Below are 27,868 nucleotides of genomic sequence, written 5' to 3' on the forward strand. Positions count from 1 at the left end.
TACAGTTTTCCATATGTAATGTCAGACATTAAATTAAAAAAAAAAAAAGGTATACTAAAAAACAGGATTATATAACCTAACACCAAGAGAAAAAATAGTCAGTAAAAATAGATCCACAGGTTACCCAGATAGTGGAATTATTGAATAAGGACATTAAAATATCATGACTAATACATTCAAGAAAATAGAGAGAAAGATAAAGAGTTAAAATATGAAAAATTTCACCAGAGTTAAATCTTGAAAAGAAAGTCAAATGAAATTTCTAGATGCAAACAGAACAATTAAAATTATAAACTTGATAAAGGGACATATGGCAGATTAGACAGAGAACAGTAGCAATTTGGTGAACTGAAATACAGAACAATAAAAAATTTCGTACTAAGGCACAGAAGGGTAAAAAGATTAAAAATACAGAAATGTATATAAGAAAAATAATTTACATGTCAGACATGTTACTGGAGTTCTGGAAGAGAAGAGAAAGGGAATCAAGAAAAAGCAGTATTTGCAGAGAAAATGGTTGATGAAGCCACAGGTTCACGAAGCCTTTTGCACACTCCTAGTATGAATATGAGGAACATGAAGCCTAGACACATCATTGTCAAATGGCTGGAAGTCAAAAAATCAAGGGAACTTTTGGTACTTCCAAAAGAAATGATTAGGGGATTGGAGAGCACTGGGGGAGACACATTTTTAAAAAGAGAAACAATAAAACAAACAAGTAAATTTTTAACAGACATGAGGAAAGCCAGAAAGCAACAATATGACACCTTTAAAGTATCCAGAGTAAGTATCTGCCCACCTAGAATGTTATAGACAGTGGAGGAAAATATCAATCCAAAATGAAAGCAAAATAAAGACTTTTTCAAAAAAATAAAACTCCAAAAAAAAGTATTGCCAGAGACCTGCCCTACAAGAAAATACTAAAGGGATTTCTTTGGCAAAAGAAAAAATGACTCCAGATGAGTTAAAATGATCCTCAGAGTAAGAAATAAAGAGAACAACGGAAAGAGTTAAGTAATATAGCAAATATAAATTAATGCTAACTGAGCAAAATAATCATTTCTGTTAGGTTCAAACATGTATGTAGAATTGAAATTATGACAATAATATATAAAGAATAGAAAAGGGGGCAGCCTGAGTGGCTCAGTGGTTTGGCACTGCCTTCGGCCCAGGGCCTTATCCTGGGGTCCTGGGATCTAGTCCCATGTCGGGCTCCCTGCATGGAGCCTGCTTCTCCCTCTGCCTGCCTATGTCTCTGCCTCTCTCTCTCTGTGTCTCTCATGAATAAATAAATAAATAAAATCTTTTAAAAAAATAGAAAAAGTAAAATGAAATTTTATTTTTTAAGATTTTATTTATTTATGATAGTCACAGAGAGAGAGAGAGAGAGAGAGAGAGAGAGAGAGGCAGAGACCCAGGCAGAGGGAGAAGCAGGCTCCTTGCAGGGAGCCCGATGTGGGACTTGATCCCGGGTCTCCAAGATCGCGCCCTGGGCCAAAGGCAGGTGCCAAACCGCTGTGCCACCCAGGGATCCCTAAAATGAAATTTTAAATGTTTAAATTCCTAGCATGAGGGATCCCTGGGTGGCGCAGCGGTTTGGCGCCTGCCTTTGGCCCAGGGCGCGATCCTGGAGACCCGGGATCGAATCCCACATCGGGCTTCCGGTGCATGGAGCCTGCTTCTCCCTCTGCCTATGTCTCTGCCTCTCTCTCTTTCTCTCTCTGTAACTATCATAAATAAATAAAAATTAAAAAAAAATTCCTAGCATGACTAGGGAATGGTAAAAGTTATATTTTATAGCTAGATTATATTAAGATATACATATTGTAATCTCAACATAAACAGGAAAACCATAGTAATGCAATGTAAAACTAACAAGAGGCAGAGAAGGAAAAATAAAAAAAAAATGTATCAATCAAAAAGAAGAAAATAAAAGAAAGGAAAAAAGAACTTAGATGGAATGAATTTAAAAAAATAGATGGTAAATGTAAACTCAAATATATCAGTGATTAAATAAAAATAAATGAAATATTCCCATTATATGAAAAATGCAAAAGCAAAACCAAATACAAGTGCATGTCCTTATAAGATAGAGGACACTGAAAGGCTGAAACAAAAGGCCAGTAAAAGATATGCTATACAAATATCAACTAAGAAAAAATGGTGTAGTCATGTTAATATAAATTTTAAGACAAAAACATGACTAGAAATAATGGGCACTATTCTTAATACTAAAGATATCACTCCAGTGACAATAAATAAATAAATAAATAAATAAATAAATAAATAAATAAATCTAATAAGAAAGGGTGAAAAGATATGGACAAAAGAGACAGAATGAAAAGGAGAAACAAAATCATGATCTGTTTGGTAGGGTTTCCTTTGCTGTGATAGAACAAGCAAAGAAAATCAGTATGGAACACAGAAGACCTGAAGCTAATCTTTAGTCACAGAGCCACTTTATGATACATTCCATAGAGATTGTGCTAACTATTCTATTGCATTTCAAAGGGTTGTGTATTTGGTAACTTTTAAGGGCAGTATTTGGTGGGGGGTGGGGGGGGGTGGGGGGGGGTGGGGGAGGGTTGTGGCACAGAGAGGGAGAGAGAGCGAATCTTAAGCAGGCTCCACACCTAGCATCAGCCCCATGTAGGACTCCATTTCACCACCCCAAGATCATACTCTGAGCCAAAATCAGGAGTCCGTGGCTTAACTGCCTGAGCCACCCAGGTGGTGCAAAGAGCAGTATTTTTTATCTATCAGTTAGGTTATATAGAAAACACTGCACTCCTTTTTTAGAGCTATCTGCTGCCAGTGCTGCCTCCTGCTGTTCCTGCCCCACCCTGATTCACTGCCTGCCCAGCTTCCCCTGCCTGCCACACGCCCCCTCCAAACTGGCTTGCCATGTTAGCCACTGATATTTGGAGTTCTTACAACATGGCAGATATGGACAACCTGTCTAGAGTAGTTAGAAGACGAGTGAATGCTCTCAAAAATCTTCAAGTTAAATGTGCACAGATAAAAGCCAAATTCTATGAGGAAGTTCATGATCTTGGAAGAAAATATGCTGTTCTCTATCTGATAAGTGATCTGAGATCACTAATGCAATTTATGAACCTATGGAAGAAGAATGTGAATGGAAACCAGATGAGGAGGACAAAATTTCAGAGGAGCTAAAAGAAAAAAGCCAAGCTTGAAGATGAGAAAAAGGATGAAGAAAAAGAAGACCCGCAAGGGAATTCCTGAATTTTGGTTGACTGTTTTTAAGAACGTTGACTTGCTCAGTGATGTGGTACAGGAACATGAGGAACCTATTCTGAAGAACTTGAAAGATATTACAGTGAAGTTCTCAGATGCTGCCCAGCCTATAAGTTTTCTCTTAGAATTTCACTTTGAACCCAATGAATATTTCACAAATGAAGTGTTGACAAAGACATATAGGATGAGGTCAGAACCAGATGATTTTGGTCCCTTTTCTTTTAATGGACCAGAAATTATGGGTTGTATAGGGTGCCAGATAGATTGGAAAAAAAGGAAAGAATGCCACTTTGAAAACCATTAAGAAGAAACAGAAACATGAGAACGTGGGGCAGTTTGTACTGTGACCAAACAGTTTCCAATGATGCTTTCTTTAATTTTTTTGCCCCTCCTGACTTTCCTGAGATTGGAGATTTGGATGCTGCTGCTGAAGCTATCCTGGTTGCAGACTTTGAAATTGGTCACTTTTTACATGATCAGTATTTTACTTTACTGGAAAAGCCACTGAAGATGATGATGATGATTATGATGAAGAGGGTAAAGAAGCAGATGAGGAAGGAGAAGAAGAAGGAGATGAGGAAAATGATCCAGATTATGATTTAAAGAAGGATCAAAACTCAGGAGTGTGCAAGCAGCAGTGAAGCAGGATGTATGTGGCCTTGAGTATAACCTGCACTGTAATAGCCGACACACAACTATTATTTACTTACAGCCTTATGTTTTTGTATTTTCTTGGTAGACTCAGTATTTTTTTTAGAGGAAAGGAATTGATAATTTTAGACCAATTTGTTCTACTTAGCATTTTCACTCTAGTTTTTCTCCAGATCTATTGATTGCACATATTCTTTCATGTATGTTCATTCATCACTACATGGTTTAGTTCTTCTGTAGTAACCTGTATCATGTAACAAAGATTTTAGATTACAGTTATGAAAGTGAACAGACTTGTTAAACAGTTTTTTTGTCTTGCTAATTTTTTTCCTGAAGAACCAAAGTATTTTTTAAGCTGGTAGTTCAATTGGATTTATGTTTGCTTACACTAGCTGTACCGTTCATTATTTTGTTATAGAAATGCAGTGACATAGACTAATACAATTCATCACTTAAAAAACAAAAGCAGAACTTTTTGAGACAAATATATGGTTAAGAATTTCCAGAAAGACCACAACTGATAATTTAGATTATTAATGGATTTTTGTATTTTAGCTGATGTAGTTAAAAACTCAGTAAGGAAACAATAGTAAAGAAACCTAACTCATAGTGTGATTATTGGTTATTTTAGGGAGGTGAATAAAGCCTATTTTCAGAAGTTAAGCCTCATTATTGTAACTGTACTTTTAAATTTAACTTCCATTAACTAAGCATCTTTTTCCTTATGGTAGGGTCTACCTTCTACTTCCTTGTAAGGGATGAATTTACATCATTTGAGAAGCCTATTTCAAGTTTTTGTTGTTATTGTTTGCTTGCTTGTTTTCGTTTTTGCAGCCTAAGATAAAAATGTCAAATATAATTTTATTCTCACAAGATAATGGCTTAATTTTGTACTAATTCAGGTAGAAGCAGAGGCAAAGCTTGAATTAAGCTTTGTACCCAGTTTACCATATTATGGAAGAAAAGAATGTCAACTTTGGGAGATGTATTAATCTGTTAATCAAGAAAGTATAAGAAAGAAAGACCAAATCTTAAATGATGTATTTTTTTTTAAAGAAAAATTTTAAAGTTTAAAATTTTTTCCTTTGATTAGGCTAGAAAGAAAGACCGAAGCCTCTATGGTTCATTCGATTCTTATTGCTTTTAAAGTATGAGTATGTCATTTACCCATGCTTCTGTTTACTATGTATTAAAATGGGTAGTATTGTTTACCTAACTACCTCACAAATATGTTAAGGCATATTAAGTTAAATTTTATGAAATGTCTATCTCATTAAAAGCTAAAAAATTTGGATATATCTGTACCACACACACACACAAAAAAGAAAACACTGCATTCAAAAATTGCCAAAATTTACTATACAATGAGCCATAAAGTTAGTTTTGACACTTTTTTTTTTACAAATTAACTTTATTGAGGTATAATTTACATATAGTAAGATATATCCATTTTACATGTACAGTTTGATGAGTTTTGACATTTACACTCATGTTGCTTGCTATGGACACAATTAAGGTTCTGTATATTTCCACTATACCAAACAACTGACTCCTTCATTCTACCTTGCAGTCAATCCTCTTCCCAATCCCAGGCTATTTTATTTAACCGCTAATAGGCTTTCTGTTTGTTATGTCATGTGGTGTCAAACATAAAAGGAAGTCTCTGGAGCCAGACTGCCTTGGTGAGAACTAGTTTTGTGACTGCCTATAAATCATTAAAACTTTCTATCCCTCAGTTTTGTCATCTGTAAAAATTGAGATTATAATTATAGTAATTTCTTGTTAGGATTGTTATAAGGATTAGGTTAATGAATATAAAGTGCTTATAAATATGCCTAGAACATATCTTGTGTCTTTTAAGTATTAGCTGATTTCCTAAAGACCCATCATTGCTCATGGGAATTTTGTTTAGAGACCTATTATATGAAGAAGGCATAATGATGGCATGAATCACTATTTTCTCTGTATATTATTTGCTATTCAGAATTTTAACAGAAAATCTATTTATGAAAGCAACTTCAATTGCTGAGCATATTAGAAAATTCAGCTGAAGATATAATGTTGCATTCTATTTCCTTTACAAAGGCAACAATGTCTATTTTTTGAAGAATCAGGGTAATTTAAGAGAATATGTTTAATCAGAACAGAGAAAAATAGCTTACATTATTTAACGCATTCTGTAACAAACAAAATCTCCATTTGTCTAAATAAATTAGGTGCCCATTAAGCAATAATAAGAGTAATATTATCTACTTCCAATTCTCACTCTTCATGCTCATTAGCAAATAAGAAGGCATCATTAATAGAGGGTACTCTTAAATCCCATCTTCAACACTCCAGTTTCCCTTGAGATCGCATAAATCTCTTACCTTTTAAATCCCATGCATAATTCATGCCCTGGATAAGTGAATTAAGTATTTCAAGGAGGAAAAAGAATTCCAACTCCTTCTTTGTGAGTAGAAACTATTCACTCAAAAGTCTTTTTAAAATCAAATGCGGGGCAGCCCTGGTGGCGCAGCGGTTTAGCGCCGCCTGCAGCCCAGGGCGTGATCTGGAGACCCTGGATCGAGTCCCACGTCGGGCTCTCTTCATGGAGCCTGCTTCTCCCTCTGCCTGTGTCTCTGCCTCTCTCTCTCTCTCTCTCTCTGCATCTCTATGAATAAATAAATAAAATCTTAAAAAAAAAAAAAATAAAATAAAATAAAATAAAATAAAATGCGTATCTAAAACAAAACCAAGTATAAACAATTAATTTTTTTATAAAAGTAAGTAAAATAATTAGTGGGTTATTTAGTTTTAACTGATTTCTAACAACTGCAGCCCCAGTTACAATTAATTATATAAATTATGTCTAACTAATGTACATAAATATCTTCTGACAGCTTTATTTTCTATCTCCATGGTTCAGAGAAAGAATCTTAATTCATAATCAAGATAAACCATGAACCAAATTAAAGATCTTGATAAAAGTAGAAAATGTATAATTAGTATGGCCTATAAAGTATCAACAACAGCAGATCATGGTTTTAGTTGAGTATTTTAACCTGAAGGTTATTTTTTAAAAGATATCTATCAAGACATTAAATATATCAGCATGTAAATTTATATTTATCATTTATTCCTACATGTACAGAATAAGAAAAGATTTGAACAAAAAGGGAAATAAATAAGTAAACCAGAATTTTTTAAGCAAATGATCCTTAGGCTCAGATATCATAAAATTGACCATTCTACTTATTGTTTCACTTGGTATTACTAAGATAGAATATCAATTAAAAACCATATTTCCCTTTAACTGTATAAGAGTAAGGTAAAGGTCACTATGTAAGAAAATATATCTATGACCATCTTTATGCCAGAAAACATAAGGAAACTAAAAAGAAATATTAGCACACCACAATATATGGGCTTTATTTGGCCCTTTTTCAAATAGACAAACTGGGGGGTGGGTTGGGGGGAAGAAATGTGAATTAGATATTTGACAATCCTAGCAAATTACTATTTTTATAGTATGATAATAGAATCATTAGAGAAATGAAATATTTACAGAAGAAACAATGTAATATCAGGGATCCAACCCAGCAGAGGTGGAGAGAAGATGAGTAGCTGACAGAAGAAATGATCAATCACATATTGACAAGAGGTCAGGCTGACCAGAGTATATTGGGTTCATTATATAATTCTCTCCTTTTGTCTGAAGTTTTCCATAATAAGAACCTTTTAAAGAAGATCTTCTAATGTCTGTCTTAAAGAAAATTGACATTAACTACATGAAAATAGATAATAAAAATATTTTGGATTAGATAGTATTCACCCTCTTCATATACAGTTCTTGGGCATTAACTCAAGTGTGAAATTAAACACACTGTGTGGGTTAATGCCTCTTCATTAAAAAATCTTGCATTCACTGAAACTAATATCACATTGTATGTCAACTAACTGGAATTTAAATAAAAACTTGAAAAAAAAGTAAATAAGAAATAATGCATTGAAGAAACCTAAGGTCATGCAAGTGATACATCCCCTCAATTTACAATTGACAATTAAATTGTTTAAAATAGAAGGCAGGGAAAGTAGAAAAGCCTGTAAGCTCTCAGAACACACAAATAGGGATCCCTGGGTGGCGCAGCGGTTTGGCGCCTGCCTTTGGCCCAGGGCGCGATCCTGGAGACCCGGGATCGAATCCCACGTCGGGCTGCCTGCATGGAGCCTGCTTCTCCCTCTGCCTGTGTCTCTGCCTCTCTCTCTCTCTGTAACTATCATAAATAAATAAAAATTTTAAAAAAATTTAAACATATATCATGAAAAAAAAAAAGAACACACAAATATTACTCTGACTCTATCACTGACTTGTAACTAACTTTGTTCTCCTCAATTTTCTAATGTTGTCACCAGTTATTAGGTTTTTTTCTTTAGACTCTTTAAACACAGATCATTAAAAAAAAAAAAAAAAGTGTTGCTTTGTAGTGGATTGTGTCAAGTTAACCTGATGAAACTTCATGTCATGTGCTTCGTGTACAAACACCATTGTCTTGAGAGGCTGAGAATGTGCCTGAAAAAGAATGCGAATGATGACATCTGAAAAGCTTGAAAACTGTTCTGTAATGTTTGAGGTGATCATAGTAGGCCTATGTGTCCCAGCCTCCTGATAATCATGCCTATGAGTTTCAGGATTCTCAAGAATTTGAGAAATTATTTTTCCATTATCATGAAACCCCAGATTCTATACTTTGATGGCTAATTTTGAAAATTACACAATTGTTGTTTCAGATCCAGTCCAATTTTTGCTTCTAAGGGACCAGAACACTCATTTCCCTTCAAACAGTTTGCTGTCTTAGGAGGGATAGTTGCATCTTGACAAAATTTATCACTATAAATTCAAGCTGTGCCTATACAGTCATGAAACCCAAACAACCAGATAAAAAAGTGAAAAATCCAATGAATCCTTTGAATGTTTCTATAGGAGACTTATCTTAGTGGTAGTGGAAAATAATATGTTTCAGTTGCATATATTTTTAAATATGAAACTAGAGCTCAAAAAAGAAAATTCTGATTTTTCTCTTGTGGTCTATTTCAAGATAGGCAAATCGCAATAAAATAACTGGAATACTGATTGACTTTAGTATGAATAGACCTGAATGAGTATAAATATATCATGTGGACAAAAAGCACAGACCTTTTTTAGTAAAGTAACTTTTTCCACTGCTTTTGTTTTTAGAGGAATTAGCTAACATCACTTTTATAGAAGTATTTCAAAACTAACATTTCCCTATGGTATCTCTTGGGATAATGATATCTTATTTAATGATAATGAGGTCCTGAATTGCCATAAATCCTTAATGTTAAATGCAACAAACAATATATTTGCTGGACATTATTTGAAAGCCTTTTATATAATTGCTTGAGTCATGTTAATAGCAAATGCCGCCGGACTGTTTTGCCAATTGAAGTCAATAACAATAGAAGAACTGACAAGGGGATGTGAATTATAGTTTTTAATTCTGGCCTTGATAATACATGCTCCAAAAATCAATGAAGATTGTAGCAGTTCAGTTTCCAGCGATTAAGTAACTATTTAAATAAGGTTAGTTGTAGTAAATAGGCAAAAATCCCCAAATCCCACAACACATGGAAGTCTAGGGCACCAACATAGCTTTAGACCTCCATCACTGGGTATGATAACATGCCATCCATTTTCTTAAGTGGTTTTATTAGCTTCACTTACTCGTAATACTTAATATTTAATGGCAAGGGAGAATTCCCAACAATTAGCTCCTGGAAAGTAGCCAATCCACCCACATTAAATTTATATTTGCCCAACAGAGTTTCCAAGGCCAGGGTAGTAACAAAAATGAATAAGAAAGTGAAATTGCTCATAATAGGTATTATAGGCCCCTCAGCACAGAGTGGTCAGAACACTTCCTTTGACCCACCTGAATGCAGTCTCCCAACTGCACAAGAAAGCTAGCACCAGGGACGCCTGAGTGGCTCAGAGGCTGGGAGCCTGCCTTCAGCCCAGGGCGTGATCCTGGAGTCCCAGGACCGAGACCCACATCAGGCTCCCTGCATGGAGCCTGCTTCTCCCTCTATCTGTGTCTCTGCCTCTCTCTCTGTGTCTCTCATGAATAAATAAATAAAATTTAAATAAAATGATAATAAAATAAAATAATAAAATAAAATAAATAAAATAATTAAAATAAAATAATAAAATAAAATAAATAATGAAAGCTAGCACCAGCTGAGAAAGCACCAGCTGTCTGAACTTGACAGTCAGAAATGAGTTCTTCCTTCTGATCCAAGAAAACAGAGATGAAATGGCTGCATTTTATGAATATATCATAGGGATAACTAATAATGACTGTAGCCAGCATCCAAATATCTAAATATCACAGAAAGTCAAGACTTGTATTTGCCTCGTCAGCCACTGACTCAGATTATGTGTGTGGATTTTTTTTTAAGATTTTATTTATTTATTCATGAGGGGCGGGGGCAGAGAGGCAGAGACACAGGCAGAGGGAGAAGCAGGCTCCACGCAGGGAGCCTGATGTGGGACTCGATCCCTGTTCTCCAGGACCAGGCCCTGGGTTAAAGGCGGTGCTAAACTGCTGAGCCACCTGGGCTGCCCTATGTGTGTGGATTTATTTATTTGTTTGTTTGTTTGTTTGTTTAAGATTTTATCTATCTATTCATAAGAGACACACAGAGAGAGGCAGAGACAAAGGCAGAGGGAGAAGCAGGCTCCATGCAGGGAGCCCGATGTGGGACTCGATCCTGGAACTCCAGGATCACGCGCTGAGCCGAAAGCAGACACTCAACCGCTAGGCCACCCAGGCATCCCACGTGTGTGTATTTAAACTGATAAAAAGATATGTGTGTTAGGTAAGGCTCTGAAGTCAGATCGATGTTTGAATTCTAGCTCTGCCATTGCTTCTCAGCCTTTTGGCTAAGATCAAGTGTAGTATCGAGCTCTGCCATTTGCAGACTGTTAGAAATGAACCTTTCGAGTTTTAAGACTGGTAATATGAGAACAATAGCTTTTTCTTTAAGTTTTTATTTAAATTCCAGGGACGCCTGGGTGGCTCAGAGGTTGAGCATCTGCCTTTGGCTCAGGGCGTGATCCCGGGGTCTGGGATGGAGTCCCACATAGAGCTTCCTGTGAGGAGCCTGCTTCTCCCTCTCCCCATGTCTCTACCTCTCTCTCTGTGTGTCTCTCATGAATAAATAAGTAAAATCTTAAAAATCAATAAATCAATAAATAAATTCCAGTTAACATACAGTGTTATAATAGTTTCAGGTGTGCAATATAGTGATTCAACACTTCCGTACAACACCTGGTGCTCATCACAGCAAGTGCTCTCCCAAATCCCCTTCACCTGTTTAACCCATCCCACACCCACCTCCCCTCTGGTGACCAGCAGTTTGGAGAACAGTACTTGTATCTCAATTATCAGTTGTTATAAGGGGCAAAATAGTATACAGCAAAATATATCGCTGTTTCTGGAAGTTCTCAATAATTATTAACTACTATTCATGGTACTGTAGTCAGTTGTGCACATGGTTTCCAGATTGAATAAAAACAAAGACACTCAATTAAATGTTAATTCGACATAAATAATGAATATTTTCTTAGCATAGGTGTGTCCCATGCAATATTTGGAACAACTTTATGTTAAAAAATTAGTCATTGTTTATCTGAACTTAAAATTTATCTGGGTGCCCTGTACCTTACCTGGCAACCCTATGCCTGCATCAATGCAGTCAAGAAAATTCATTGATCTGTTACTTAGTCAAAACTTACTGGTAAGTAAGAGATCTAAGTCAGTCAAACAAAATGTGCACATTGAAGCTCCTGTTCATTATTTAAAGACATATTCCCTACATCTTTACTCAGTGTCTATGAGTCTCGAGTAAAATCTCAAGACTAAAAAGTTTATATTCTGATTAAGAGATGTTCCTCTTGGAGAGCTGCACCTATAAAAAAGCTCCAAGTGTCCTTGTGGAAAAGCTCCAGGCCTTTGAAAGGAGCACTGACAAAAACAACTGCTGGCTACAAGGACTACGAGTCAGGCCTGTCTTCCCCAAGCCCCTGTGCTTTATCTTCTGCTTGGCTCCTGTCAGCTTGTGACCCCAGACTGAGCCATGGATTTTGGCTCTCCCACTGGTATCTCTTGTGCTACCCCAATATCTGGCCTCAGTCACGTCTCTGATTCTGATTCAAATACATGGACTGTGCTTTGGAATGTTGTCCATGTTTTCTCAGCATTTCCACCCCTGTTTTGTTCCTGGCTTGACTTTGCACCCACATCTCAGTGCCAATATCTTGCACAAGTCCATTTTGCTATGTTACCAATACAGGAACTGTTTTCAAAGCCCAAACAGATTAGACTCTACAAATTAGTGAAAGAGCCAGATATAACAGGAACACTGATAGCAGCAAGAAATTATGGTTAGCCACCTGACAGCAGTGATATGCTATAATAATAGTAAGCCATTGGTTAAGAGCTTACTGCAGCCAGTCACCTTGTTAGACACTTAGCAGCTTTGTCTCCTTTCATCCTCTTCAGAGTAGGCAATACTATACCCATTGTACAGATAAAGAAAATAAAGAAAATATCATACTGCTAGTGTGTGTCAGAGCTGGAAATGAATACATCTAACTCTCTAAACCACATGCTTTTGACCACAAAAGGCTATCTACTCAGTGAAAGAGGACATAAAAAAAGAAAAGTGTCATGAACCCCACAAATGTAGTCTTGGACCACTAAATATAGATATAAATGGTGACCCTTTGTGTTTTGTTAAAGATTTATTTATTCTATTTTAGAGAAAGAGAGAGATCAAGCTTGTGCACGTGTGTGTTGGGGGAGGACCAGAGAAAAAGAGAGTCCGAAGCAGACTCCACACCGAGTTCAGTGCCCAATGTGGGGCTCGACTTGGGGCTCATTCTCACAACCCTGAGATCACGACCTAAGCTGAAACAAAGATTTGGTTGCTTACCTGACTGGGCCACCCAGGCACCTCTAAACGGTGACCCTTTTAATTTTATTCAGTGGCTCAAGACTAGAATACTACAATGCATACGTTATATGTATTATGTTAGTGTAGCACTGTAATCTTGGACCCAGATGGTTCCACTCAACCATGATGCAGGTCAATTCAGTATTTAGTTTTAGAAGGCAGAATCATCAGAAAAAAAAAATTATTCAGAAAGACAGTTCAGTAAGATGGATTGAACAAGTTTGAGTAAGGCAGTCAGAAGACCTGTGTTTCAATTCTGGCTTCACTCCTCCCTACTAGTTATAAGAACTTGACCAAGTTTCTTGACTTCTTTAGGCCTTGGAATCTTTTGGAAAATGATGGTGATAGAATCTACCTCATGGGTTGGGAGTGAGGATTAAAGCAGAGCAAAAGGTGTGTTTAACTCAGTGACAGTCATACTATAATCTCTGAAAAATGTTAGCTTAAAAAAACACAAGGAGGGGTACCTGAGTGTCTCAGTCAGTTAAGTGTCTGCCTTTGGCTCAGGTCATGATCCGAGGGTCCTAGAATCAAGCCCTGTATCAGGATCCCTCCTCAGTGGAGAGTCTGCTTCTCCCTCTCCCTTTGCCCTTCCCCCATTCATTCTATCTCTCAAATAAATGAATAAAATCTTCCAAAAAAAAAAAAAACCCACACAAGGAATATGCAGCATTTTTTTAGACTTTTGTCCAAAACAGTGAAAAGAAAAGAAAAAATAAGAGAAAAGCTATTTTTAAAAACAGCCAACCCTTAGCTATCTAGAAGAGTAAGTTATACTAAATGATCCATATGCTAAAGGTCCTTGATAGCAAAGCTGTGTGTCTGTGTATTTTTATATATGCATATAGAACTACTGAAAACTCCAATCTTTCTTTTTTTTTTTTTTTCCAATCTTTGTTCAACTAATTTAAGATACTAAAGAATCCTTATAGCGCTAGGAGGTTAGTCTTTTTAAAATCCAAGGAACTGCAATCTAAGTGTGGACACCTGTGCCCTTGTATCCATACTATGCCTCTATATCCCTACGTACTCTCACTCTCTATATAACTCTTTATATCTGTATCTAGACCGATATCAGTATAGACCTATAGATATGGATATAGATATAGATGCCTGATCCCTCTATGCTACCCCTACATCTGTTTACTACAGATTGCTCTTCAGCAGGCACACAATCGAACAAGGAAAAAATCTACTAGAACCAACAGTATGACCCAGAAAGGAATTATGCCTAAAATATAAGAATTAAGATGTAATCACCTCCAACTTCAGAGCTGACTTTTTTTAAGTGACAAATGCCAAAGAGTTAAAAATGGAAGAAAAGATAAAAGGTTTTATCTGGAACATTCTCCTTTGTGTGGCATTTTGGGAGTCGGCTGGTGTGGATTTGTGTGAGAGATGCTGCAAGTATGGGGGATGGCATCTGTGATGGGCAGAACCAGCAGTGGACGTGGAGACAAAAGTTTTGGATTGTAATCTAGTTCCACCATGTCCAGGCCAATCCTCATCAAATCTCAGAGGTTCAGTTGCCTCATCTGTAAAATACGACTGATGCCACCTATATCAGGGGACTGTTGCTATAATAAAGATTTTGTGTACTAAAGCTCTTAACGCAGTATCTGGCACATTTATTGTAGGCACCTAAATATTAAATGGTATGGTTGAAAACGGTTCAACTCCACCTTTGCTCTTCTAGAAAGAGTTAGTAAAAGCAGGATGACTGCTCCTGAAGGACTTGGCTAGTAGTTTCAAAAAGGGATTGAAGAAACCTCTCCAAAAAGTTTACAAGTTTTCATTATGAAAGGAAATAAATACCAATTCAATGTTTGGGAACTTATAGATTCAAACCTCTTGACACTCTTCGCTAGTTTAAACCAACTGCTGAGTAAATTATCAAAGTATTAAGGTCATAGAAAATCTTTCCAATACAGCTTTTTTAAAGTGTGTGTAGAAATGAAGCTACTTGGTACCACTAGTTTTTACACTTAAAAATGGTTAAGACAAATTGTATGTTTATATGTATTTTGCCATATTGACAAAAATGGGGGAGAAAAATGTCTGAATGATGGGGAAACTTAGGAAGGGCTATTATAATTATATATACATGAAAAACATTTTTTTTCTTATTTTTCTCCTGTTTAAGAAATTTAAATTGAAAGCCTTAAAAAAATCATAAGACCAAAAGGACTTTATTAAAAACTTTTTGGTTTGAGTAATAATGTATGAGAAGGGTAGAGAGGGTCAGAGTACAAACTGATAATTCTATACATGGATGATTCCAGAACACCTGCCTAAAATATCACAGGATTAAAACTTCTGCAACAGAGTAGAACACTGAAGTGAATTTGCCAAATGGCATTATGTCAACCTGGCTCAAGTAGTTTTCTGAATGCTCAAATGCTCTGGGCATTTTTATTCATTGCACAGGTATTACATGAAACTATGTAAGATTCTAAAGGCTTATCTGGTGCTTTAGTGATCCTCCATTAGTGATTTGAAAGTAATCAATTGTAAAGATTCTCTACTCCATTAAATTAAAATGTAGGGGAAAAAATTTAATGCAACTTTTCACTTCTGTATATTATTATACAGCTACTATTTATACAGTTGATCCTTGGACAATGTAGGTGTGAACTCTGCAGTTCTACTTACATGCAAATTTTTTACAGTACAGAGCTATAAATGTATTTTCTCTTCCTTGTGAATTTTTAAATAGCATTTTCTTTTCTCTAGTTCACTTGTCAGAATACAGTATATAATATGTATTATATTATAATATTATTATTAATTTATATTATAAATTATATTTATATATATAATTTATATATATAAATTATATTTATATTATAATAATATTATTAATATACAAAATATGTGTTAATTGACTATTTATGTTATCAGGACAGTTTCCAGTCAACAGTAGGCTATTGACTATTGACTTAATTGACTATTGACTTAACTATCATTAGTTAAGTTTTTGGAGAGTCAAAGTTATACATGGATTTTCAACTGCACAGGGGTCAGAGCCCCTAACCTTCATGTTGTTCAAGGGTCAGCTGTTAGGTTTTTGTGTGTAATTCTCTACTGTGTCTCTTTCATTTAATATAATGGGATAGTTTTCAATGGTGTTTACAAAAACACCATAATTATCACTTTGAACAGTTATATATGCTTCCTTTGTTGATACACGATGATCTGCATTATTATTTTCCTATATTTGGGTGTTTGAGTAGTTTCCAACCTGAAACTGTTAATAAGTAAATAAATGCTGCAATAAATATATTCTTCTATATACTTTTGTTTTTTATATTAATTCTACAGGACAAACTTAGTCAAAATATTTGTCTATGTTATACATATTCTCAAATTGTCTTCCAAAATGGTCATATCAATTATATTCTGCCATAAAACATTAGAATTGTTACTGTTTTCATTTATCTTGTTGACTTAAACAGTAAGTAAATACTGTTTTGTTCTTTTAATTTGATTTTCTTTGATTACTAAGTATTGGGTTAAAATCTAACTTAGGTTATAAATTAGACAAATAAATAAATAGTTGATAAGCAAGAAATAAGAAATAAGTGAGTCACCTTTTCTTTACCTATTCTTCTAGAGTTAAGAGATTTCACTTTCCAGACTTAAATATTTTAAATTCTGCTTTATATCTTTCATAAAATACTTATGCAAATAATATGAAATTAGGTATATTTACTATTGACAGTAACACAATTCGTTAGGCATAAGGAGAAAGAGATTATCACTTGTATGTTATTTATTTAAAGCTGGACAGAGATTAAAATTATATATGAGACACTTAAATTATATATGAGACACTGACTCAAACATTTTTGCATGATGGAGAACTTTGGGAATCTGGCAAAAGCTGTATATCTTTTTCTTTACAAAATTTGACAAACTGTAGGAGACTGACGATTCCCATGAAAGGCATCTATGAACTCAAACCGAAAAGCCTGTTATGTCCCAATATAGTATCTTCATCCTTAATGGAACTTTTAGTTCTAGCTGGGTACATGACTGCCCAGAATAAAGACTCCCAGTTTGAAGCATAACGTAGCATATGATTTAATACTGGTCAGTGGGATATAAACAACGTACGATGGACATATTCTGTAAAGTGAGTGGGCATGCCCTTCTCCCCTGCTCTTCCTTCCACTGCCTATAATAAATATCTGACGACTGGAGTTCAAAGATTCTCCCTGGCCCATGAGTTGGTAGCCACTATAGAATGCAGCAGAATGATGATGTAAAAGAAGACATGGTTCCTGAAGATTGTGGAGTCATTCCACAAACCCTACACTGTTATTCCTGTACTTCATTTTATGTGAATGAAATAAAGCTCTATTTTGTTTAAGCCACTGTTAATTTGGATTTTCTGACACTGTCTGTTAAACCTAATCAATACAGAGTTATAAGTTTACAATGAATAAATGGAAGAGTAATTTTCTGAATTTAATTTCTCCAGCCATTTAAGCTTCTAGAAGATGTCATCTTGCCATTTTAACCTGCCAGTTTTAACAACAAACCTTGTGCAACTTAAAATGTTCTCTAGGGGCACCTGGGTGGCTTAGTTGGTTAAGTGTCCAACTCTTGATTTTTGGCTTAGGTCATGATCTCAGGGTTATGAGATCAAGCCCCACACCGGGTTCAGTGTTGGGCATGAAGCCTGCTTAAGATTCCCTTTCTCTCTCCCTCTGCCTCTCCCCCTTCTTAAAAAAGTTCTCTAAAGATAATCTAGAACTGCCAAATCCAGTTTAAAAACTAATTAATTATAACATTTTTGACTATATTTCTGTTTAGAGACACTAGTAAGCATGAGGTTACTTAATTAGTACCCTGAACATATTAAATTGCTTATATCTGACCCTGTTTCCTACAAGAAAATTGCAATTTAATACATTGACCTGTTCTACAGATAATCTGAAAGAGTTTGCAAGCACTCTAGCCTCCATGTTAGTAGTCACGAGCATCCTTTCTTCCTTGAGGGCCAACTGAATTTAAAAAAATGAAAATATTCACAGTTCAGGTTTTAAAAATTAGTCGTGTGTGTGTGTGTGTATTTTAATAAGGGAAATGCAATCTTTGAAACTGTACTTAATTCTGTTACTTAAGGTTTTTTTAATTTTGCACTAAAATTTCAAAAATTGCATAATCCACTTCCAGCACAATACTTGCTTATAAATTTGTGGTTTTTAAGCACATTTTGCTTAAGATTTGGAGTACCAAATACTAAGGAGTGTTTTTAGACTGGAGAGAAAAATTGACTTGAATCCCACCATAAGCTAGTTAACGAAAGGAATGAAGTAACAACAAACATAAGAAGATCTCTAGGTTCTGGGGAAGCAGAGGAGAGGCTCTACCATTTCAAGCTAGGTCTGAGAGGACTGCAGGGGAAGGCAGAGTGGCTATCCTAACACACCACGTGAATATGTGACATTTATTTGCTTTTCTTCACTGATTGTATAAAACATTCTTCCTACAACATTTCCTCAAGGGAAAGAGGTTGACACCTTCATTACAGTTTTATGTCTTTCTCACTTTCGTTAAATGTGAGTTTTGGATGCCCAAGAATGTAGCTTATAAAACAGAAAATTTACTCAGAGGTCTTTGGTTTTCAGCACCAATGCTTGATTAATTAGGGCTATGAGTACATTTTTTACACAAAATATTCTATTCACAATTTAGCAAATTTTAACAACTTTATGGGGTCTTTAAACAATGTTTGGTTTCCATTAAAAACCTAAACATCTTCAAATCTGTGAAGAGGAGCAGAATACATCACTCCAAAGTATGCCTCTTTGGCATATGGATTGTTATTTTAAACTGGTTATTTTTAAGAAATAATTTTACAGAGTTTGTAAGAGACATTTACATTTAAAAGGGAAATCTCCATTTGTAAGGGTAACTTCCTCTCTGTACTGGAAGAGAAGGATGACTCTCTAGAAACTCTTATCAATGCAGAAGGTATTCAGACTTAAATATGCAATACAACTTTATGGTTGTTAATTTTGTTTTCCCTGATAACCTCCCATTACTGGCTTTGTCCACCTACTCATCTCCATTTTTTGTCTTTAACTGGAGATAATATTTAAGGTAGTGGTTTGGGTCATTTCAGGTAGTTACTTTCCTGGGCATGTACTGGGGAGGCATATATGTTATATATAGTATTTTTGCTGGTTTTTCTCCTATTAATCTCTCTTTTTATTAAAGGAGTTTCAGCCAAGAACCTAGTAGGGTGGAAAGAAAATTATTTTTCCTCTTTTACCTCTGTATCTATAAATTAAATATATTCTACTTCTTTCCTAAGTGCTTCATTTATCTGACTGATGAGTCTCCTCAGGTATTTAAGTACTTTTTATAAAGCTAATGAGAAAACTTTAAAATATGTTTCATTATATGCATTATGTTTTAAAAGTAATTGATCTTAATGGACTTCTGTATTCTTTTCATATATTTCTCTTCTCTTAGTCCCAAAAGCTTTCACAGATTTCAAAATGACATCCAGTTGATCTATCTGATATGTTATTATGAGAATTAAATGAGTTAATCTATGTAAAGTCCTTATATCAGTGCCTGTTCCAGAGGAAGCTCAATATTATCTCAAATGCTTTATCTGACTAATCAGTCGCAATTTCCAGTGTCATTCTCCTGCCAACAATTTGTCCCAACAGTGGTCATAGGTGTGGTTCTTATCATGGTTCCAAATGCTAAACCCCTGGCAGCAGACTAAGAATCAGTCAGCCTTAGAGAAGCACATAAGATTTCACAGGACCAATAAGATGGGACTATTCAGAGTGGGGGCTATTTTCTCTGTGCACATGTATGGATGAGTGAGAGAGATTTTAGTTTATCAATTTTAATATTCTGTTTCATTTTCCTAAATTGGATCACAGGCTGCACACTTTGTTAAACAGAGTGGTCCCTAATTTTCTTATCAAAACTCCTAACAAGTTTGAATCTCTTCTCCCTTAACTATTCCTCCATACACACACACCACCAAAGAGAATAAAAACTTAATCTATTTTTTTAAGGCCAGAAAGGATTTAATGGACATAGTTTGCTGGGGGATAAAATTCTATTGAGAAAGAAATAAAAGATAAATAGGGACAAGTACTCTCTTGGTTCTCCTTTCAGGCTGCTTCCCAAGGCAGTACTTTTTTCTTTCCTGGGGTTACCTCCACTAATCCTTATAAAGTTTTGCAGTAAGGTACTGCAATAGGAAAGAGAAAAGAATATACACTGGGAGGAGAGAGGTTCAGCCTGCTTTATTACAGTGGCTTCCAAAAGCAACTGCCTATCAGAATCAGTTATGGAGCTTTAAAAAAAAAAAAAAAAACAGATTTCCAAGCTCTCTCTTCGATGTACTGAATTGAAATCTTCTAGACCATCTGTAGTAGTACTTGGGGGTTGTTACATCACTAGATGTGTACTAGATCACAGCTCTAGTTAACCACCAGGGCAGGAGACCAGGACAGGATTTGGTACCAACTTTGATATCAATTACTTCAGGAAATTGTCTCTTTAAATTTATTCTGGATGATGTAAACTATGAAGAATACTTGATTCCTCAAATATTTCATCTATCACAATGACAAATGTATATTGATATACCTTGACTACCTACATAGTAGTGTGTCATTAATTTAAAGGGGTCATAATTACATTAAGTTGAAAGGACTTATAAATTTTTACCTATTTTCAATTTAATAGGAAAGCAGCATGCAGAAATAGTGTGAGAGAATTAGAATTTAAACTTAGACCATATTTCTCTATGAAGTTATATCCCTAATTCAAAAACATAAATTCATAAGAAAAATGTAACAACCCCGTAGAACACTGGATAAAGTATAAAATCTTCTGTCAGTCACTATATAATCCTTAAATAAATGACGTGGAGAGACATGAAAGTTGTGAAAGCCTGGAAGAATATTCACCAAACTGGTTTCCTCCAGAAGCATGCAGGGTCTAAATGTTGGCATCATGGGCAAGAGGAGAGGAAGGTCATGTGCATGCTGGTCAAAGGATGGACTGTTGTTTTTTACTATATACACTTCTGTAATACTTGACCTTTTTTTTAATAATTAGACTGTACTGTTCTTGAATTGCAAAAAAACCCAAATATTAAAAAATTGATTTGAATAAGAAGAAAATAAGGGGTTAAACTTTGGATTGAATTCTCAAATATATCATGGGGGACAAATATGTGAGAAGGGAAGTAGAAAGGGACACAAAAGTCAAAAAAGAAATAGAATGATTTTAGACACATTTACTGTTACCCATACTAATTATTTTGGAATCTTCCCTTAATAGAAATTCCACATATTTGCATGTTAATAATATTATAATAATATCATAAGTATGATATATAATGATATATATGAAATATCATTTTATGGTTTACAAAATACCATTAATAGTGTAGTGAGTTGAACAGTCGCCCCCCCTTAAAGATATGTCCATGTAATAATTCCTAGAACCTGTGAATGCTATGTGGAAAAAGTATCTTTGCAGATGTAACTAAATTAAGGATCTTCAGATGAGGATATCATCCTGAAATATTCACTCACTTGCTAAATCCAATGACAAATGTCCTTATAAAAGAAAGGCAGAAGGAGATTTGAGACAGACAGAAGAGGTGGCAATGTGACTACAGAGGCAAAGAGTGATGCAGCCCCAAATCAGGAATGTCATCAGAGACAAGGAATGGATTCTCTCCTAGAGTGCTCCAGAGGGAGTGCAGCCCTACCGGCAGGTTGATTTAAGACTTCCCATCTCCAGAAGTTTAAGAGAATACATTTTTCTTTTTTAAGCCACCCAGTTTGTGGCCATTTGTTACAGCTGCCACAGGAAACTAATACACATAGCTTATAGATCACTTGGCTTTGTTTTTTCTAACAACCCTTTAAGGCACCTAGAGTCAAATGTTATTTTCTAATCCTTCTCAAACTTTCCCCAAAATAGGAGGGAACAGTTCCCAAATCATGTATGCTATGAGGCCAGTATCATCTCAATCCAAAAACCACACAAAAACATAAGAAACCAGAGACCAATATAACTTATGAATGTAAATATAAAAGGTCTCAACAAAACACTGGGAAACCATATACAGCAGTATGTAAAAAGGATAATAGAACATGACCCAGTAATATTTATCCCAGGAATGCAAGACTGGTTCAACATATGTAAAGCAATCACTGTAATAAACCACATTAATAGAATTAAAGGGAAAAAAATGATCATTTCAATAGACACAGAAAAAGCATTAGACAAAACCCTACACCTTTTCATGACATAAGCACTCAATAAACTAGGAATAGAAAGGAACTTCCTCAATCTGCCATCTGTGAAAAATCCACATCTAATATTATACTTAATGATGAATAACTGAAGGCCTTCCCTACCTAAGATTGCGAACAAGATGAGATGTCTGCTTTTGTTATTTTTATTCAATATTGTACTAGAAGTTCTAGCCAGGTCAATTAGACAATAAAATGAAATCAAATACATCCATATTAAAATGGAAGAAGTAAGAGTCTCTTTTTGTAGATGACATCATCTTATACACAAAAAATTCTAAGGAATTCACAAAAGAAAATGCTTATCAAAAGGTTCACCAAGTTTGCAGGTTATAGATAGATTTATAAAAATCAGTTGCATTTCTATATACTGGTAGAAATTACCCAAAAATGAAATTAATAAAACAATTCCATTTACAATAGACTCAAAAATGATAAAATACTTAGGAATAAATATAACAAATAAAGTGCAAGAACTGTACACTGAAAGCTACAAAACATTGTTTGAAAAAAATTTTAAAGATCTGAATAAATAGAAATATACTCCATGCATATAGTTTGGAAAATGATATTGTTAAGATGGCAATACTTTCCATATTGATCTACAATTTCAATGCAATTCTTATAAAAATTCTCCCTTTTTTGCAGAAATTATCATGTTGATCCTAAAATTTATGAGGAAATGCAAGGGTCTCAAAATAGCCAAAACAATCTTGAGAAAGAACAAAGTTGGAGAATTCACACTTTATAATTTCAAAACTTACTATAAAGCTACAATATATCATGGTACTGGCATAAAGATAGACATATAGATCAATGAAACAGAAGGGAGAGTCCAGAAATAAACCCTTACATCTATGGTCAAATAGATTTTCAATAAGGGTGCCAAGATAATTTAAGGGGGAAAGTATAGTCTTTTCAGCAAATGTTGCTAAGACTACCAGATAGCCACATGCAAAAGAATGAATTTGATACCCTAAACTCACACTATATACTAAAATTAATTCAAAATGGGTTAATGACCTAAATGCTAGAGATAAAACTTATAAAAGAAAGCACAGCACAAAAGCTTCATGGTATTGGATTAGGCAATGGTTTCTTAGATATGACACCCAAAGGAAAAAAGAAAAAACAGATAAATCAGACTTTACAAAAATTAAGAACATTTGTGCATTAGAGAACACTTCAAAAAGTGAAATACAATCCACAGAATGGGAGAAATTATTGCAAATCTGAATAAGGATTTAATGTCCAGAATATATAAATACCTATACAATTCAACAATAAAAAGACAACCCATTTGTATGAAATGTCCAGAACAGGCAAATCCATAGAGGCAAAAAGTAGATTAATGGTTGCCACAGGCTGGTGAGGAAGGAAAAAAGGGAGAAACTGCCATTAATGAGTATGAAGTTTCTTTTTTGGCTGATGAAAATGTTCCGGAATTAGATTATGGTGATGGTTGTACAACCTTGTGAATATACTACAACCACTGAAATGTACATTTTAAGATGGTGAGTTTTAGGATATGTGAATTAGATCTCAATAAATCATCTCAACAAGTAAAATAAAAGCTAAATCTTTATTCCATTACAATGCCTAGGATTAAAAAATTAAGCCCTTCCCCCAAGTCATTAAGATGGTCATGAAATTCATCAGGCTAGAACAAGATGGCTTTTCTGCTCTGAGACATCTGAGATCTCACTTGGAAGGCTCCAAGGGGCTGAAATCATCTGTAGACACCTTTAGTCACATGTCTGGTAGAGGACGTTTGGCTGTGGGCCGAGACCTTTGCTGGGAGTGTTGACTAGAACACTTTCTTATGGTCTGGCCACATAGCCTGGGCTTTCTCAGAGCATGGTGGCCAAGTTCCAAGAACAAGTGTCCTAACAGAGAGGGAAGTAGAGCCAGGTGGAAGCAGTTTCACCTTTAATGACCTAGTCTCACAGAAGTCACTCAGTTACTTCTAGTGCTTCTATTCCTTAGATGGGAGTGACTGAGACTAGCCCATCCACATTCAGTGGTGGTGGGCCAGGGGAGGGGTGGGGGCATGGTAGGGTGGATACAGAACTTACTTCGTGTTGAGAAAATATCAATGTCACACTGTAAGCAAACCACAGGTATAAGATATATTGGAAAATAAAATCTGCCACACTCATTAATAATAATACCCCCCAAAAAAGTCTAATCTATTCAAAGTCAATTTTGTAAAAGAGCAACTCTGAGAGTCCGTATAGAAGCCACTAGACTTAAGCAAAGACAATATTAAATAATTTCTCCAACAACAGGATAATGAATTAACAGGCATTTAAAAACTGTATTCTGAACACTTTTTCTGTGTGTATTGGTTACACATTGAATCACTTATCCAGTTATTTGTTCCTTAGAAATTTATTATTGCCAAGTGATCTTTTAGGCTCTAGAATGCATGAGTGGGCAAGGAACGACATATGGCACCTAGCCCTAGCAGGAAGGACTAATTACAACAGAATCACATAAACGTGATAAAAGGGGAAATGTAGTATTGCAGGATCACAGCTTAGTGTCTGCTCAGACTACCCATATGTCTAAATAGCCATGGGGTGATTTGTGGTTTTTAGGCATTTACAATAAACAACATGATCCAGAAAGAACATATTAGTTGCTGGAAAGGAAATCCCTCCACAAACGAAAGAAGATAGATAGCACAGAAAGACGTAGGCAATTTAAATAATTAACTAGAAAGTAAAACAGGATAATTCAGTGGCAGAACTTACATTTCCTTATCCTCCCAACCTCCCTTCCCAGTCTCTGGTCCCCAAAACCACCACCACCAGAGTAACCTGGTGGGATAGAGTCAGTAATTTAGACAATTATGCAACAAGTTAAAGCAACTTTTTAAATCCTCAGGACTCTGAACATATTGGACTTTTCTTTAATGATTCAATAATAATTTAATTTTTTTCACATCACTCCACCCATGTCCATAGAATTAACATTTCTATTAACTCTGTCACCCTTCACTGTGTTTAATCAAAGTACAGAAAATATAGTTTAACTTTAACCAGTCAGTTCTAGAATCTTACATATTCTGTAATCACTCTGATGTTAAGCTGGCATTGTCCTTAGAGTGCTGAATGGAACTAGGGTTTTTTTCCCCCAAAGCCTTCATTATTTGAGATAACATAACATGCAAGTAGTGACAATGTAATTATAGCTTTACACGGTTGAAATTGGATCCATCTTTCAAGTTACATAAAAGCAACAGGACACTAACCAGTTCACCCAGGGAACAGAACCAATAGCTGTCAAGTTTTCCTGCCCAAGATAGTTGGTCCCTGGAAAAGGAGCTTGAGTTGTGTGATCCGCCAGCTGGGAAGAAGTGACTCTTGAACACAAGAGTATAAAACAACTGCAACCAAGCAGGCAGTTTAGTTTGACTATGAAAACACAGAATTATATGTGATTTTCAGTGTACCTAAAATCCCTTAGGGTAGATAAACATTTACTTTCCAAAAGTGAGAAAACTAGTATAGACAAAGCCTTTCTGGAAACTCATCTGTTTACTTAAAACTTAAGTGTAGATTTATTCCCGCTGTCTAGAATTCAGTCTCACCCTCTCCTGCCCCATCCTCTCTGCACTCTCCATTTCTCCAATCCCATGTCAGCTCTCTATATTGCATATTTTTAGCTCATGTATTTGCAGTTCAACATAATCTTCATGAGGGCAGGGACTGTGTCCTACTGTCATCTGCTGTTAACCTGACTTTTGGTGGGCATCTGAAGAATGATGGAAGAAGGAGGGGGAGTGGGAGGAGAAAAGAATTGTTTAGATTCAGTACTCTGACTTTAATAGGAACTAGGAGGACAGTCTCATTCTCTTTCACATATTTTTTCCCTGAACTATATGCAAAACTAATGTCTAATTTGCAAAGAATATGCAACACATTTAAACCTTGTTGCCATTTGTTGGTGCTTCTGAGAAGTACTAGCAGGATTACATTTTGAGATTCTTCTTACAGATTCCTGTCTTCTCTGCATTTCCTCTGGATTTGTTATGTGGGGAGTTAAACATAATTAAGAGGAAAGCATAAAACCGCCCATACATCCTACTACAATCTTTCTGAGAACTCCAGTTAATATTTTAATTGTACCATCTTTGTTAATCACCATAAAAAGAGGTACCTTGAAAAAGAAATTACTTTTTTGTGGGTTTATATCACCATCACATTATCCTAGAGAACTCAACAGGTTACTATAAAAGCAGGGACATGACCATTTAGGGAATATCTTTGCAATTTGAACTCACAGCAGTCAAAAAAATTTAAAAAGTACTTATATTTCTCAGACTCAAACTTCATTACTAGAGACTGTGATTTCTTTGTTAATCTCTACTTGCTAAAAATATTATCAACACAAACATTATGGCAGGACTCCTAGACAGAATTTATTTAGACTAAAAGAAAAGATTACATATTTATATGTCTTCACATGAGGTCAACGTACTATGATATACCTTGATACAGAAATCTGGAAATAAGAGAAGACTGTTCTTCTGGTCCCAAGTTTGCTGGTTTCAGCACCACTGCAAAACCTATCTATCTAACCCACCTCTGCCTCAAGTGGAAAAGCCAATCTGCAATCAAAAGATTCATTAAAAGATACTATTGATGATTTTACAATAGAGAATGGATAACAAGTTATTGGTAAAAGTGATTTTCATTGTCATTATTCCCTGAGGTTGTTCCAAGGGCGCAATTTTAAAATCCATGTCACTATGAGAAAAGTGATATATCTATAAAATATTTAGATTCTAGGAGAATCTATTCTAGCTAGTAAATATAAGACTAAAACGGTTTCAAATTTTTCATCCACAATTTGTTTATGAATAACCTAAGGAAAGACAGCCTATTAAACTTCCCCAAAGCAGTATCATAATATGTGGCTTTTAAAAATAAGCCGTTGTTAAATAAAATGTGGATAATATTAGTTGTTCTATTATACTGATTCCGATAAATCTGATTTCAAATCTTCTTAGGGAAATCTGACACATAATACTTTCTAAATCTTGTTATTCCATGAATTGAAATCCAAAATAGAATTGAGCTCAAATATTTGATATGACTTTTATGGTAATATATCTTATATTCCAAAGAAAGGCAAAATGATATCAACTACCATAAAGATTAACAATCATCATACACTTAAAAATATTTGAACATTCAAATAAGGAAAGAGAGACAGAAGAAATCTACTAAATAAAATGCTTTTTTGTTTTTGCAATGTTATGTAATTTTTTTTAATCTTTCCAAAAGTGTTCTAAACTTACTAAGAGAGGAGATTATGTTTTAGACAATTCACAGCTATATGGTAAGAATTGTAGTAAGTGCCAACAAAAATTTGAAATTAATTGCCAGGTACATTTAACAGTTTGGAAGCAAAGGATTCGAGATAAATGAGTATCCTATCTGACGGGTTCTTATAACTAAAACCAGTGGATACTAATGTTATAATCTACATACCTTGGAAACAATTCTTTATAAATTTTACTAGGAAAATGTGATAGACCAATTCACAGTGGATATGTAGCTAGGGTCTTATTTAAGGACTTAATAATATTATTGTGTTTTCTCATAGAACTTTAAGAA

At 35.1% G+C, this 27,868-nt stretch overlaps 2 pseudogenes; both read left to right on the forward strand.

Moving 5' to 3' along the window:
• The first annotated feature begins 2,937 nt into the window (after nucleotides 1–2,937).
• Nucleotides 2,938–4,014, forward strand: LOC125753823 (nucleosome assembly protein 1-like 1; annotated as a pseudogene).
• A 6,818-nt stretch (nucleotides 4,015–10,832) lies between these two features.
• Nucleotides 10,833–11,081, forward strand: LOC112643273 (U2 spliceosomal RNA; annotated as a pseudogene).
• Nucleotides 11,082–27,868: the final 16,787 nt, after the last annotated feature.

The sequence above is a fragment of the Canis lupus genome, chromosome 27 (genome assembly GCF_003254725.2).
Source record: "Canis lupus dingo isolate Sandy chromosome 27, ASM325472v2, whole genome shotgun sequence".
In the NCBI taxonomy this organism is placed as follows: domain Eukaryota; kingdom Metazoa; phylum Chordata; class Mammalia; order Carnivora; family Canidae; genus Canis; species Canis lupus.